Raw genomic sequence first — 13,257 nt, 5'->3', positions numbered from 1 at the left:
TTAACATACTGGGGCACTGCCAGGGCACTGTGTTTACAAAGCTCTTATTCTGGGGTGAAAGTAACACTCAACACCTATGGGTACGGGGCTGGCTCCCCCAGCCAGCCCATCTGCGCTGCCTGGCCCACGCCGCGGGGGCTCCAGTGGCAATTTAAAGCACTTTAAGCAGAGTCCTTTGCCCCGGCAGCACTAACGTTGTTGCCTCTATTGGTCCACCTCCCCGTCAGCAGCTCTGCCAGTAGGGACCTGGCAGGGCCGCAGACGGGGGGCACACAAGGGGTAGCGACACTACACTGGTAATGCTTTAATGTCGGTTGCTACTGACCGGTACTGGTAGCCACTTTTTACCAGTACGCTGTACAGGCCCATACTGGCTTACTTTCACCCCTGATATTTCTTATTACAAGGTGGGTTACAGTACATCTTCTTCTCACTGACTTTCCATCACGCTCCCAGGCCATGACCTCCCTTCTCTGGCTCTGAGTATTGCTCCCCTGCAGTCTCTGACTCAGGGTTTGGCACAACATGTGTGCTTGGCCTGCCCCCTCCTCTCTTAGTACCTGGGGGAGGGGAGGGAAGACAGATTGTATTAGTGAAATTATCATGCTGTCTCTTCCAGGCACTGCCCCAACATCTATATGACTGCTGGGTCCTGACCTCACACCCCATGGCCCCCCACCACCCTAGATACCTACAGACCCCTGTGCCCCAAACACTCCCATGCACACGTCACGCCCCCATCACCCTAGATACCTAGACCCCTGTGCCCCAAACACCCCTATGCACTCACCACGCCCCATCACCCTAGACACCTACAGACCCCTGTGTCCCAAACACCCCCCATGCACACACCAAGCCCCCCATCACCCTAGATACCTACAGACCCCTGTGCCCCAAACACCCCCACGCACACACCATGCAACCATCACCCTAGATACCTACAGACCCCTGTGCCCCAAACACCCCCACACACATGCCACGCCCCCATCACCCTAGATACCTACAGACCCCTGTGCCCCAAACACCCCCACGCACACGCCATGCAACCATCACCCTAGATACCTACAGACCCCTGTGCCCCAAACACCCCCACACACATGCCACGCCCCCATCACCCTAGATACCTACAGACCCCTGTGCCCCAAACACCCCCACGCACATGCCACGCCCCATCACCCTAGATACCTACAGACCCCGGTGCCCCAAACATCTTCACGCACACGCCACACCCATCACCCTAGATACCTACAGACCCCTGTGCCCCAAACACCCTCACGCACACACCACGCCCCCCTCACCCTAGATACCTACAGACCCCTGTGCCCCAAACACCCCCCCACACACACCACGCCCCCATCACCCTAGATACCTACAGACCCCTGTGCCCCAAACACCCCCCCACACACACCACGCCCCCATCACCCTAGATACCTACAGACCCCTGTGCCCCAAACACCCCCCCACACACACCACGCCCCCCTCACCCTAGATACCTACAGACCCCGGTGCCCCGAACACCCCCACGCACACACCACGCCCCCCTCACCCTAGATACCTACAGACCCCTGTGCCCCAAACACCCTCACGCACACACCACGCCCCCCTCACCCTAGATACCTACAGACCCCTGTGCCCCAAACACCCCCACACACACACCACGCCCCCATCACCCTAGATACCTACAGACCCCGGTGCCCCGAACACCCCCACGCACACACCACGCCCCCCTCACCCTAGATACCTACAGACCCCGGTGCCCCAACCCCCGCCCCGCTCCTCCTAGCCCTTGCTCTTTTTTTGACGCTGCCCTAAACTGCCTCCTCCCGCAGCGCTTAGGCTGCGGCGGCTCCGGGCCGGGGCGGGGCAGCCCAGCCCAGCCCAGCCCCTTCCCGCGGCGCCCTCGGCCAACCCGGGGCCGCCGGCGGCGAGCGGGCTCGGACGGAGCCGAGAGCGGAGCAGCCTCGCTGCGCGCCGGGTCCTGGGAACGGAGCAGGCGGGGCAGCGGCTGCAGCCGGGGCCTTTGCGGAGCTGGACCGACCTAGACCTGGCAGCCGGAAGCGCCTGCACAGCGCCGTGCGAGCCGGCGGCGAGGGGCTGCCAGGGAGCGGGGCCGTGCTCCTAGCGCGGGAGGTGAGACGCCTCCTGGGGTCGGGGCAGGGGCTCGGCCTCGGGCTCGGTCAGGGCAGGGACCGAGTAGCTACGGGACTGAGGGGCCGGCCATGGGATGGGGACAGCCCCGGTGAGGGGCTGGGGTGGGAAGAGGGGGCTGTATGGGGGCAGGATATAGGCTTAGGGTGGCCCGGAGGAGGAGAGGGGGGCTGTATGGCGGGGGCAGGGCACAAGATTGGGGTAATCCCCAGGGGAGGAGAGGGAGGCTGTATGGGGGGCGCAGGGCACAGGATTGGGGTAGCCTCTGGGGGGCGGAAGGGGGGCTGTATGAGGGGCAGGGCACAGAATTAGGGTGGCCTCTGGAGGGGAGAGGAGGGATGTACAGGGGGAGGGGAGGACGTGTGTGAGTGCGGGGGGGTAGGTTATGATATTGGAGTAGAGGATAAATGTTGGTTTAAGGAACAGGGATTTGTGCTGAAATAGCCAGGGAGAGGATGAGGTGAGATCAGAAAGCAAAAAAACGGACAGCAGATGTTTCTCAATTCCGGATGATGAAATCCCAGTTGTCCCTCACCTGCCTGGGATAGTTTCTCTGATTCACATCACTATAAAACACACACAGAGATCCCTGCAAATAGCACATAAATTATACCACATTTAACACAGTACTAGGTATATTTTATAAGGAAAATGTTGTATCATTGGAACTTTGTATTGGGCTTTTGAGATCAAAATTTTTACAATCTACATCAAGCAAACAGAAAATGAAGACAAAGGACACAGTAGGCAAGAGTAAACAATACTGAGAATTGCATTGAATGAAGTTTATAATCTATATTTTAATTGAGAATGTGGCAGAAGGGAAAGGAGGTTGCTTGTGGAAAGCAAGGGAAAAGCAGTGACTTTTGAGGAAGAATTTGGAGGAGACTGAGAACATTTGATACTCTGAAAGAAGGATGAGCAATGTGGAAAACTCATACAATAGCCCATTCAGCAATTAAGCTTCCACAACAATGTTAGTTCATCTGTAATTTCATTTCTAATTACTGTTTTTTGCTGATAAGCACCTGTGGGTTTGTCTTCACTGTGAGTTAGCTCAAGTGAGAGTGGCCACACTGTGAAACAACAGCTTGAACTACACAGAATGGTTGTATTAGCAGTTATTTGTAGCTGCGTCCCCATTAGTAGCTGAGCCATCAGCAGCATTCATGATTCAACCCATAACCCTGCAAACTAGCTTGAGTTTAAAGCACTAATTAATTCAAATTGGAGTTTTTTTGTGTGTGGACAGGAGTTGGGATGGGGACTGTATTTGAGTTATACTTGGGACTAATACTGTAGTGAAGACAAGCCCTTTGTATGCATTTATATTTGAGGTGGGGTCTGAACCAAAACTCAGAACTGAAGACCCTCAGATTTTGGGGAAATTCAGATTAGATCTGAATTTTGCAGCTCAGGCCTGTCTCTACAGTGATATGTACAATGAATAGTACAGTGTATGCACTGTTTTTTTGTTTCTTTTTTTTTTTTTAAAGAGGGAGAGAGGAATTTGATACCGTTTGCCTTACTGCCTATGTTGACAGACAAGGTTTGGCTTGATAACTGTTATGTCAATATAAAACTTTTGCACCAGGATGCGTGTACAATAACTCTTAATCTCATGAACACTACTGATATTAGATTCAACTCAATAACTTCCTCAATTTCCTACGTAAAGGAATAATGAATGTTTACAGGTTCAATATTTGATCTCGCTTACTGGTCATCTAACTTGTGAGATCTTATTTCTAGGTTCTACATTTGTGTGTGAGGTAGAGAAGGAGCTGTAGATTTAACCTCAGATAACTTTAAATATCTCATGCAATACTTGAGCTTCTCAGTTTCCAATTCTTGCTGTTCGTATATATGCATATAGGGTTGTGGTGGTGGAGTTTTTTTTTTTTTTTAAATAAAAAGGTTTTCCAAGAGATTTTTCATTTGAAAAATAAAGAAAGAAAATAAAGATGATTTGTTTTGCAATAGCTCCTGAAAGCCCACAGTGGAGTCCCCTAAGTTCCCTGTAAGCTGCGTGGCTATGCAGCAGCCTATTTGGTGCTGCGCAGGCACTCAGGGCACTCGCCCTGCCGTGGCCAAGGGAAAGGCAGGGCGCGTGTCCCTCCCCGATCCCCCAACTCAGCCCTGGACCTGCCACAGCTGGGAGAGGGACACCTATCTTGCAGCCCCAGCCCTGGAGCCTCTCCCATCGAGCCCAGGTGTTGTAGCAGGGAGAGAGAGCTGGGGGGAGTCCTCTCTCCCCGCTGTAAGCCTTGAGCACCTTTATGCACCCCAAACTCTTCATCCCCAGCCCCACCCCAGAACCTGCACCCCCAGCTGAAGCCCTCACACCCCTGCACCCCAATCCTGCCCCATCCCTGAGCCCCCTCCCACACTCCAAACCCTTCAGCTCCACCCCAGCCACATTAATTTTGTTATGTGCACCATCACCTCCATATTGGTGCACATAACAAAATTGATTCTGCATTTGTGTGGGGAAAAATTAGAAGGAACACTGGTCCCCATGCTACTAGGTTTTCTACAAATACTGGAAGAGACAGCCGTTGTCCCAAAGAAGTTACAATAGTATTTGAAACTAGACAGGCAAGTAAGGATAAGAACTCCAATGATGTCAAACATCAGTGATATTGGAGTTTTCCACTTTGATGTACCAGAGTGTCAGTGGAATACCCTCCCTATCCTTGAAGGGGCCCCAACTCTTAGCCACAGAAGACTATCTAATTGAAACAGAGTTGAGAAGGATTCATGGAGAGAGGGAATTTTTAGCAAATAAGTTTTCTTATGTAACTATCCTGTGGAGAATTTTTAAACAATGCATTTTCTGACACTTAGTCATAGCAGCATGCTCGTAAAAGGGGGAAATGTAGTATTGTGCTCTGGGAGTTCAGTAGCTGTGCTGGAACAATCATCATGTGTTTTTTACTGGATGCATTTTATATTCCCATCATGAAAATATTCAGTTGCAGGTTGTTGTTTTTTTAAACTCCTTAACTGGATAGAAAAAGTAGAAAAGCTACCCTTAGAAAAGCTCCTATTGAAAACAAAGCTTTGTTGGCTGACCAGGTTATTCAGCTTCTGCAAGTGGAGAGAGAGGAAAAACTTTGCTTGAGCATTTTTTATTTAATGTGAAAACATTGCTGAAGAAAGTATGTACCAAGAGAAATACAACTTGTTTAATGGTATTGACTGTAAAGTGCCTTGCAAAGAGAATGAGTCACAAACAGAAGAACAAAAGAAGGTGACTGAGGTGAGATTTGAAATGATAAAATGATTTAATGGCTTGGATGGAAGAAGTTCCAGCTGTATGAAGAGGTGCAGTTGAAAGTGTGCCTGACAACCAAGGAGAGTTAATAGGAGGGGACAGAGAGGAAACCAATGTTAAGAGTGCGGTTTGAGAGTGAAGCTGATCTGTGGAGAGTTTTTAAAACAAGAAGCTTAGGTCATGTCTACACTTACAGTTTTGCAGCGCTGGTAGTTACAGCTGTGTTCGTACAGCTGTGTAGGGCCAGCGCTGCAGTGTGGCCACACTGACAGCTACTAGCGCTGCAGTGTGGCCACATTTGCAGCACTTGCAGCGCTGTTGGGAGTGGTGCATTGTGGGCAGCTATCCCACAGAGCACCTCGTCCCATTTTGGCGCTGTGGGTTGTGGGAAGGGGACGGAAGGGTGCGGGTCTTTCCGCTTCCTGTTCCAGCGCCCCGTGGTGCTTTGCTGCACATTTCAAGCAGTTTGGCGGCATTGTGAGTCTGCAGCGCGATTTCTGAGATTGCTGTTACAAATGGAGGCTGAGCTGCTGAGGACCTTGCTGATGAATGTTGCCAGCACATCACGCATGGCAGTGGAGCTATTCCTTCAGCTGCAAAGTGACAGTGAGGAGTCAGACGATGATATTGAAACGCCTGACGCTCAAGACACTCAATTGCTTGTGGCAGTAACAGACGTGCTCAGCACCGTGGAACGGCGCCTTTGGGCTCGGGAAACCAGCACTCAGTGGTGGGATCACATCGTCCTGCAAGCATGGGATGACGAGCAGTGGCTGCAGAACTTTCGGATGAGAAAAGCCACTTTCATGGGACTGTGTGCTGAGCTCGCCCCTACCCTGCGGCGCAGGGACACAAGATTGAGAGCTGCCTTGCCAGTGGAGAAGCGGGTGGCTATTGCAATCTGGAAGCTGGCAACTCCAGACAGCTACCGATCGGTGGCGAACCAGTTTGGAGTGGGAAAGTCCACCGTTGGCATGGTGCTGATGCAAGTTTGCACAGCCATTAATCGCACCCTGCTAAGAAGAACTGTGACTCTGGGGAACGTGCAGGACATTGTGGATGGCTTTGCACAAATGGGTTTCCCTAACTGTGGAGTGGCACTAGATGGGACGCATATTCCTATTCTGTCCCCACCCACCTGGCATCAGAGTACGTTAATCGCAAGGGGTATTTCTCCGTGGTTCTGCAAGCGCTTGTGGATCACCGTGGGCGTTTCACTGACATTTACTCAGGATGGCCTGGAAAGGTGCATGATGCACGCATCTTTTGGAACAGTGCCCTGTTCAGGAGGCTGAGGGCCGGGACTTTTTTCCCAGACCGCAAGATCACAGTAGGGGACGTCGAAATGCCCACTGTGATCCTTGGAGACCCCGCTTACCCCTTAATGCCATGGCTCATGAAACCGTATACAGGGAAGCTTGACAGGAGCAAGGACCGGTTCAACTACAGGCTGAGCCGGTGCAGAATGACTGTGGAGTGTGCTTTTGGCCGTTTGAAAGGGCGCTGGAGGTGTCTTTATGGGAAGCTAGATTTGGGGGAAAGCAGCATCTCCGCTATTATATCCGAGTGCTGTACCCTCCATAATATTTGTGAAGGGAAGAGTGAAAGATTCAGTGAAGAATGGACCTCCGAGGTTCGACGCCTAGAGGATGAATTTGCACAGCCAGAGAGCAGGGCTACTAGAGAGGCCCAGGAAAGGGCTTCAAGGATTAGGGATGCCTTAAGGGAGCAATTTGATGCTGAGAGCCAACAGTAATGTTTGGTGCCTTTGCTGTGCCCCTTTCTACCTTGGGGTACAATATTTACCACTTCCTGCAATAATAAAACGTATTGTAAAAGCCATAAAATCCTTTATTCAAAGTAGAGTACATAAAAGGCCAGGGGGGTTAGGGTGGTGGACTGTACATTCAGAGGTTTGAATATGTCCTGTTTGGATTACTGTTCAATGTCTGCTGCACTTCAGGATTACTATGCTGCAGAGTAATGGGGGTGGAGTGCACAGGGTAAGAATTGTAGTTATCAGGGCTGGTAGGTGATCGTACAGGTGTTGGGGGCAGCTGGGGGTAATAAGAACCAGGCTGCTGGAGAAAGGTGTTTTGTGCAAATACTGGGGAACAAGAAAGAGAGCTTTGGGAGGGGTGTGGGTTACCACGGTACAGATCTGCCTGCATCGCTACGAGAGACTCGAAAGACTCAGTTTGGCGAGCCAGGAGGCTTATCAGGTGCTTTGAGGTTGTTTTGATAGCCAATTCCTTTTTCCTGCTTTCTGTTTGCCTCCACTCATACATTTTCTCTCTCCATTCCTGCTTCTTCCTACTTTCTCTGTTGTAGTGAATCATAACTGCTTTGATCAATTCTTCTTTTGATTTTTGCGGATTTTTCTCAAGTTCTGCAAGCAACGTGAGGCCGGTGATCCGGCTGCATTAGTCAAGGTCACTAAAAAAAACATAGATAGAAACATGTAATACGCAGAGGCTACATTGTTTATTATCACACAGTGAAGGAGTTTTTAGACTTTTTGTAGCATCCTTCCCACATACCTAACATAACACAGAGAGGCCAGGGAAGCGAAGGCATGGCGAGCAATGGGGTGAGTGTTTCTGCCCCGACTGCACCTGGGAGGGGGAATTGACCGATGGGTCACTGGAGTTTATCTGCACTGGGTACAGGAGGTAGCTGGTGTCCTGCACAGGGGACAGTAGTGAACAGGAAGGTGGCGAGCTGCTGGCGGGGGTGGGGGAGCGGTCCGTGTAACTGCCGGCCTGCTGGTGAGGGGGGGGGGAAAACGCACAGCTGGGCTGGCTGCCTGCTGGGAAGGGGGAGGAGAGACCGGAGCGCACTGCGGGGCTGGCTGCCTGCTGGGAAGGGGGGGGGGGCGGGGAAGACCGGAGCGCACCGTGGGGCTGGCTGCCTGCTGGAAAGGGGGGGGGGAGAGACCGGAGCGCACCGCGGGGCTGGCTACGTGCTGGAAGGGGGTGGGGAGACCGGAACGCACCGCGGGGCTGGGGGGGGACCGCGAACCTGGCGCCCTGCACTCAAGTATCCCTAAATTCTCAACAGGGTTTCCTACTGCCAGATATATCACTGCTGCGTGTTACCTGGGAAGAGAGGGAGGGTCTTCTACAGCAATGTGGATTCCGCCCTGGCCCCTATGCAGCTTGCCTGTGTGCAGCCATGGTCCCCCCACCCCTCGCTGCACAGTGGACCGGACGAGTTAGCCTGACCGGGACAAGGACCACGGTGGCTCTCCCTATAAACTTGCGAAAGCACATTGCCCACACTCTGGCTGCAACTTTTCAAGAGATTACTGAGGCAGATTACAGAGACGTGATAGAGCAAATCAATGGGCTATTCCACGTTTAGGCATGCATGCAGGCAGCCATAACCCCAACCCTCCTCTCCCAAAACATAAAAATCTGCTTACCGAGCACGCTCCTCAGCTTCTTCCTCACCAGCAACTTCCAGCTGCTGCGACTGGCTAGCCTCCTCCTGGCTTGAGAAGAGCTCCTGGCTGCATGCCTCCTGGGACTCCGGGGTGTCTCCCTCCACGCCAGGGGCGTCACTGTCGGCTTCCTCTACACCCTCCCCGACTTCTCCCTGCTCTGAACTCTCCATCGTGCTCCTAGGATTGGCAGTGGGGTCACACCCAAGTATGGCATCCAGCTCCTTGTAAAAACGGCAGGTTGTGGGGGCAGCTCCTGAGCGGCGATTTTCCTCACGGGCTTTGCAGTAAGCACTCCTCAGCTCTTTTATTATGACGCTGCACTGCAACGCGTCCCGTTCATGGCCCCTTCTCAGCAAGGACTGTGATATCTGCCCATAGGTATCATAATTTCTCCTTCTGAAACGCAGCTGTGCTTGCACAGCTTCCTCACCCCAAACACTGATGAGGTCCTGCAGCTCAGAATTGTTCCATGCTGGGGCTCGTCTGGGGCGTGGAGGCATGGTCGCTGATTGATTGAATGATTGATTGCACTGCACACCTGGCTGAGCAAACAGGAAGGAGATTTTTAAAATTCCCGGGGCATTTAAAGGTGGGGTCAGCTGAGCCCAGGGCAGTGGAGTGTGCATGATTACCAGAGAGGCTTCTAAGGTATGCTGGGATACCTCCTTATACCCCGGAGGTCAATAAAAGCGCTGGTGGGCGTCCACACTTGCTGACCAGCGCTGGATCACCAGCGCTGGAATCCCTACACCCGAGGCTCGACCGGATGTACAGCCAGCGCTGCAACCAGGGAGTTGCAGCGCTGGCCGTGCTTTGCAAGTGTGGCCACATCCTAAGTTGCAGCACTGTAACCCCCTCACCAGCGCTGCAACTCTCTAGTGTAGCCATGGCCATAGTAATTGGGATTAATCCAAGTGCAATTATTTACAAAACGAATTGTGACTTTGCACACACAGTGTAGAGACTACATATTGAAAAAATGTCATTTTTCTGATTTTTACTATTTAGCAAAGCTTGTGACATTTAGGAAGTGTTAGTGGATGTCTAAATTCCAGCACATAAGCTAGTTCAACAATACTTTTTGGTAGACTTTTAGTTATTAAGAATTTCTGTGCATTCTAATTGCCATCTGTGTCCTGCTTCCCACTCTTTAAATATTTTACTGCCTTAGATATACTTTAGGGCTATCGATTAATCGCAGTTAACTCATGCAATTAACTAAAAAGAATTAACTGCAATTAAAAAATTAATCACAATCGCACTGTTAAACAATAGAATACCAATTGAAATTTATTAAATATTTTTGGATGGGTTTTCTACATTTTCAAATATATTGATTTCTGTTACAACACAGAATACAAAGTGTACAGTGCTCACTTTATATTATTTTTATTCCAAATATTTGCACTGTAAAAATGATAAAAGAAATCGTATTTTTCAATTCACCTCATACACATACTGTAGTACAATCTCTATCATGAAAGTGTAACTTACAAATGTAGATTTTTTTTGTTGTATATAACTGCACTCAAAAACAAAACAATGGAAAACTTTAGAGCCTACAAGTCCACTCAGTCCTACTTCTTGTTCAGCCAATCGCTAAGACAAACAAGTTTGTTTACATTTGTGGGAGATAATACTGCCTTTTTCTTATTTACAATGCCACCTGAAAGTGAGAACAGGCATCCACATGGCACTTTTTTAGCCAGCGTTGCAAGGTATTTATGTGCCAGGTACGCTAAACATTTGTGTATCCCTTCATGCTTCAGCCACCATTCCAGAGGACATGCTTCCATGCTGATGATGATCATTAAAAAAATAGTGTGTTAATTACATTTGTGACTGAACTCCTTCAGGGAGAATTGTATGTCCCCTGCTCTGTTTTACTCGCATTCTGCCATATATTTTGTGTTATAGCAGTCTCGGATGATGACCCAGCACGTGTTGTTTGATTTATGAACACTGTCACTGCAGATCTGACAAAATGCAAAGAAGGTACCAATGTGAGATTTCTAAAAATAGCTGCAGCACTTGACCCAAGGTTTAAGACTCTGAAGTGCTGTCCAAAATCTGAGAGTGATGAGGTGTGCAGCATGGTTTCAGAAGTCTTAAAAGAGCAACACCCAGATGCAGAAACTACAGAACCTGAACCACCAAAAAAGAAAATCAACTTTCTGCTGGTGTCATATGACTCAGATGATGAAAATGGACATGCATCAGTCTGCTCCGTTTTGGATCGTTATCGAGCAGAACCTGTCATCAGCATGGATGCATATCCTCTGGAATGGTGGTTGAAGCGTGAAGGGACATATGAATCTTTAACACATCTGGCACGTAAATATCTTGCAACACTGGCTACAACAGTGCCATGCGAACGCCTGTTCTCACTTTCAGGTGACATTGTAAACAAGAAGTGGGCAGCATTGTCTCCTGCAAATGTAACCGAACTTGTTTGTCTGAGGATTTGGCTGAAGTAGGACCAAGTGGACTTGTAGGCTCTAAAGTTGTACATTGTTTTATTTTTGAATGCAGTTGTTTTTTTGTACATAGTTCGACATTTGTATGTTCAACTTTGATGATAAAGAAATTGCACTACAGTACTTATATTAGGTGAATTGAAAATATTATTTTGTTTTTTACAGCACAAATATTTGTAATGAAAAATAAATATAGTGAACACTGTACACTTTGTAGTCTGTATTGTAATTGAAATCAATATATTTGAAAATGTAGAAAACATCACAAATATTTAAATAAATGGTATTCTATTATTGTTTAATAGTGCAATTAATCACAATTAATTTTTAATCACTTAACAGCCCTAATATACTTTATTGAACCCTTACATCTTGTGCAGAAAGACTTCCTGATACACTCAGCTGCTGAAAAAGATTTAAGGAATAGAACAATCATACAAAAAAATTTAGTTTTGTTATTTTAAATAGCCCGTATTCATGTTATCTAATATGGGCGGAAGAGTAAAATGTCAGAGTTGGACTGGAGTTTAGGGAGAAAGAAAAGGCACATATGACATTGTACAGAGAAATTGCATTTGAAAATGGATCCTTCAAATTGTATGTACCAGAAGCTTCATACTCTGTGCATTGCATCAGTTTTTAGTAGAATTCAGACAGGTTTGCTTCCTCTCAGTTTTTCTTCTTCATTTTCCCTTCCTTGTTTGCCCAAGTCTTGTTAATAACATTTCTCTCTGAGCTAAGAGGTGAAAACATTATCTAAAAGTTGTATCTGTTCTTATCAGTTTAATATTTGTCAACTGTGGCGTTAACAACTCAAATAACAAGGAGTCTGGTGGCACCTTAAAGACTAACAGATTCATTTGGGCATAAGCTTTCGTGGGTTAAAAAACGTCACTTCTTCTGTTGCATCTGAAGAAGTGAGGTTTTTTACCCATGAAAGCTTATACTCAAATAAATCTGTTAGTCTTTAAGGTGCCACCAGACTCCTTGTTGTTAGTCTGTATCCACAAAAACACAGTTACCCCCCCTGATTATCAACAACTCAGTTCATGTCCCTCTTTTGTCTTCCATTTTCTGGAAATGCAGACACAGGTGATATGCACAGACCTGTTTAACTTGAAAGAATTTACAAACTTTTTTTCACCTTTTTTTATTAACTTTCTTTAATATCTTGTGGTGAGGTGCAGAACCTGAACCATAGTTAAACTTACCCTCTGCTTTACTCAGGTCCTGAATCTGCAGTTCTCTACTGTCTCACTTTTTGCAGATATGCAGGTGTCTTGATTAAATGTTTTCTTGTTTTAATTTTTTTTTTTCTGTGCAAAAACACACTGATAGTCAAATGCACTAACATTCCAGCGGAGCAGAACATCCTGTCACTCAACGCTTATGTTCTAAAAGAGCCTCAACCCTGGAAATGTCAGATGAATTTAGTTTTTAGCCATCCTGAGTGCAGCTTATGTTAGCATATAATTGTCACTGTGAAGGCTGAAAATGTAACAATAGGAACAATTTGAGACTGTTTTATTTATTTTAAAATTTAACTTACAGTAAAACAAAAAAGAAAGATAGGATAGTAACAAAAGATATTTTCCTGCCATACAATCAGTACAAAGTAGTTTAAACATTGAGTCCAGCTTTCTGTTGTGGCACATGAAACAATGTTAACACACACTTTATGTTTACTCTATGCTGTCGTTTTGTGATCTACAGCCACAAACTAAGACCTTAATCTTGCAAGCTGTTACTGGTGTGTGAAAACCTGTAGCTGCTTGGAGTCCCCGGGTCTGCCCACATGGTATGTGTTGCAGGATTAGAGTCTAAAATGGAAATAAAGATGCCTTCACTATTTTTTTTTAAATATCCCTGGTTCAATCAATACGGGAGCATTTTGAGGATGCATCAGTGAT

At 47.8% G+C, this 13,257-nt stretch overlaps 1 protein-coding gene and 1 long non-coding RNA gene across 3 annotated transcripts in view; one reads left to right on the top strand and one right to left on the bottom strand.

The window, feature by feature from the left end:
• Positions 1 to 2,022: 2,022 nt before the first annotated feature.
• The window catches only part of SLC35A3 (solute carrier family 35 member A3), a 34,840-nt gene continuing 23,605 nt past the window's right edge, over positions 2,023 to 13,257 (top strand). Inside the window, exon 1 of the mRNA XM_050960979.1 lies at positions 2,023 to 2,130. The gene's annotated coding sequence lies outside the window, so the exon portion shown is untranslated. The remainder of the gene's footprint in view (positions 2,131 to 13,257) is intronic.
• The window catches only part of LOC127054794 (uncharacterized), a 29,720-nt gene continuing 25,317 nt past the window's right edge, over positions 8,855 to 13,257 (bottom strand). The window contains exon 5 of one of the 2 annotated variants that reach the window (XR_007775336.1): positions 8,855 to 9,412. This is a non-coding gene — a long non-coding RNA (uncharacterized LOC127054794). Of the gene's footprint in view, positions 9,413 to 10,617; positions 12,759 to 13,257 lie in introns of those variants that run through there. The other variant, XR_007775335.1, reaches the window with a different exon arrangement.

This window comes from Gopherus flavomarginatus, chromosome 7 (genome assembly GCF_025201925.1).
Source record: "Gopherus flavomarginatus isolate rGopFla2 chromosome 7, rGopFla2.mat.asm, whole genome shotgun sequence".
Lineage (NCBI taxonomy): Eukaryota > Metazoa > Chordata > Testudines > Testudinidae > Gopherus > Gopherus flavomarginatus.
The sequence above is the reverse complement of the archived record's forward strand: the minus strand, read 5'-3'. Positions and strand labels throughout refer to the sequence as shown.